The following is a 3,222-nucleotide window of genomic DNA, read 5'->3' on the forward strand; positions in this document are numbered from 1 at the left end:
CTGACCCCCTTCAGTAAGACTCATTTGGTTGATGAAGGATGCACCCTTCTCCCAGCCCCCATCCATGCCCTGGCTCACCTCCTAATTTCTCAGCTCCAGGAAACACTGTCTGCTTTGCAGCCCCCATCTCGAGTGTGGAGCCTGCAAGGATGTGTTGTGGCCATGCTGACGCTAGTCTCAGGCTGATGGACCGCTTCCTCGGTCATCACTGCTGTGCCCCACCTTCACTCCCAGGAGACAGATCCCAGATGTTTTGGTTGTATTTCCACTGGCCTTATCATTGTTAAGGACCTTAACATTGTTAACTGGCCTTATCATTGTGAGGGACCTCCAAAGAAACCCCTGTTTGTGACTCTAGCACTGAACAGGCTGTTACTGTATTTCTTGAAAATAACCAAACTATTTTTACTTCTATCGAAATTCAAGGGACTTCCCTGGTAGTCCAGTGGTTAAGACTCCGCATTGTCAATGCAGGGGGCCCAGGTTCGATCCCTGGTCAGGGAACTAGATCCTGCGTGCCACAACTAAGATCCCGCATGCCGCAGCTAAAAGATCCCGCATGCTGCAACTAAGACCTGGTGCAGCCAGATAAATAAATAAGTAAATAAATATTTTTAAAAATTCAAGAATAATGGAAAGCCCAACTTTTATATTCTTGTGATACTGGTTTTCAAAGAAAACATGTGAAACTGGAGGAGGCCAGTGAAGTTGACTTAAGATTTCGGTTCCTAAAATTGATTTCCCTTGATTGGAGCGAACTGCTTTTTAACACGCAAGGACCTCTGTGGCAGGAAAGTCTCACAGACAGTTTCTGAGCTCTACCAACCTGAGACTTGCTTCTAATAGGAGAGTTTGCAGGTGGAACAAGTACAGTGATTTTGTCGTTCCTGGGTTCTAGGATGGAGCAGGTTAGGAGATCGTGTGAAGCTGCTGGAACCGTCAGGCAGCAGAAGGGCCCCTGAGCCTCGGAAGGTGCCTGCCCGCTGTGGGCACCCATGTGACACCATAGGAGTCCAAGCCCCACCTGGGTTCCCATCAGCCCAGGCATCTGGCGAGTTTTCAGGGCATCTTCGCTGAAAGACTAGAGATCTGGCTTGATTAAAGACCAAACTGTGGATGAAGCTATTTGCATTTTTATTTCAGAGGGACAAACTTCAGTTTCTGAATGCCCACAGCATGGCTTTGCATCCAGATTATTTTCCTAACCTTGAACTGAGGCCCGTGTGTTCTCCTGGAGCCTGTGGTCCAGTCACAGTGGGCAGCCATTGTGTTATTCAGGTTATACCCTCAGCCATTGCTGTGTTTTGACCGTGAGGCCTAGAATGGCGATTTGTGTACATTTCTTACTTTTATCCCTCCACTTGGGAGACCAGTGACATGTTATTGGTGGACACCAATAAGAAACAGATTCTAGTTTTGCCCTTGAGGTCTTATACTTCATATTCTCATGGGAGCCATCTGTGTTCCACCAACCATGATGTTCTCTGCTCCAGGACCTTGGACATTTCCCCACGACCTCCTCAATGCAGTAGGAGAGTTCTTGTGTGGCGGCGGGGTCTCGCCGTCTAGACTCCGTCTGTGCGGCTGGCCTCACCCCCGTGGTAGCTGTAGGCTTGCTTCCTCCTCTGCGTGGTGCCCTGATCCCCCTGCCGCCCCACATGCCCCACCTCGGGAACCGTGACCATCTCCAGGGCTTTCCCCGGGGGGCCCACATTCCTGTTCGTTCTCACGCCCTTCTGGCCTGGACACCTGGTCTTCAGCTCTCCCTGCTGTGACCCTCCACAGAAATTCATTCATTCAGACATCAAACGTTTGCAAACGTGCTATTAGGCACTTGGTACTCTGATAGAATGTAGAAATGAGAAAGTTACGGTCCTTACCCTCAGGGGGGTTCGCTCGTGCCAGGTTTTCTGAAAGAATCATCAATATTTTCCATCCTTTCTTCCCTCCATCCCCTCCACAGTGCTCTCCAGCCGGCTTCTACCCCCATTCTACTCCCGTCACTTCGCCCACACTTCCTTCTTAAGGCAGCCGATGTTCTCTGTGCTGTGCAATCCAGTAGAAGGTTTTAGTCTTTATCTTACTTTCATCAGCCTTGGACACAGCTGTCTCCCCTGGGACGTGTGCTCTCCGTGTGCAGGGTAGTGATTACATTAGAAGCAGGAGACGGCCGTGCTTTGTTAGGAGACTAAGAGGTGGCGGTAGATTCTCCTGGGCTGGGAGGAAACTGTAGAGGGAGCCGACAAGGAGAGTGCATCGCGTCTCTCAGCTGGATTCCTGCTCCAGCCTTCTTGCCCTGGTCGTCTCCTCTCTCTCGTCTTTCTCCAGCAGAGATTAGTCAGTCCCTGTTTCATCTCACGGGTTCTGTTTCTCCCGTGGGTAAGAAGACATTTCATGATTTCCTGTGCCGTCCAGGTACTACGACATCAATATTTGCCTCACCATTCAGACCTCCCCCAAGCTCCGGGCTTGTATCCACCTGCCTACTGACATCTCCGCTTGGACGTCTTGCCAGAATCATAAACTGAACACGTCCAAAGCTCAGCTCATCCTCTTCACCCTCTGGTTCCCTGCCTTGTTGATTATCACCCCACACTTGGCAACAAGCAAACCCGAAGGAGGAGCCCGTTCCTTCTCTAGAATATCCCTTGCCAGTGAGGGCACCAAGGCTGCATTGCTGAAACCGGAAGACCCCCTACCCCATCCAGTCCATTTCCAGGGCCTGGGATTCTTTATTCTCCACCTCTCCACCCCAAACCCTGCATCATTTTCTGCCTGGACTGTCGCGGTCGTCCTCCTGTCTGCTCAGGTGCTGGGATGCCATAGCGAGGGGTCTCTAACAATGCAAACCAGACATGGCCCCTCTCCTGCTGAAACCCTTTAACATGTGGCGGCGCCCTGACGGCCCAGCCCATGCTCTCCCGGCTCCTGTCCTCCGCTCGCCACTTCCCACCAGTGCCCTGTGCTCTCCAGCTCCTGTTCACTTGGGAGACCCTCTGCCTGCAGGGCTCTGTGTTGACCACCCTCCTTCCCCGCCTTGGCTCAGGTAAGTTGCAGCTTATGTGTCACTCCCTAAGGCTGTGTTAGATGCCTCTAGGATACAAATTTGCTTGAGTGTTATAGTAGCTATTGCTGTTAGAAGAAAACCTTTTTTTGTGTGTATTTACCCCCTCTTCACTTCCCTTGCCGGGTTGTCAACTTTCAGGAAGGAGTGTATGAGGT

General features: G+C 51.2%; 1 non-coding gene across 1 annotated transcript; it reads left to right on the forward strand.

The window, feature by feature from the left end:
- Positions 1-431: 431 nt before the first annotated feature.
- Positions 432-504, forward strand: TRNAD-GUC (transfer RNA aspartic acid (anticodon GUC)). The gene has a single exon. It is a non-coding gene; the product is annotated as a tRNA-Asp (tRNA).
- Positions 505-3,222: the final 2,718 nt, after the last annotated feature.

Source organism: Delphinapterus leucas, chromosome 16 (genome assembly GCF_059928025.1).
Source record: "Delphinapterus leucas isolate spDelLeu-1000000601 "Yukka" chromosome 16, BTC_Dleu_Yukka2, whole genome shotgun sequence".
NCBI lineage: Eukaryota > Metazoa > Chordata > Mammalia > Artiodactyla > Monodontidae > Delphinapterus > Delphinapterus leucas.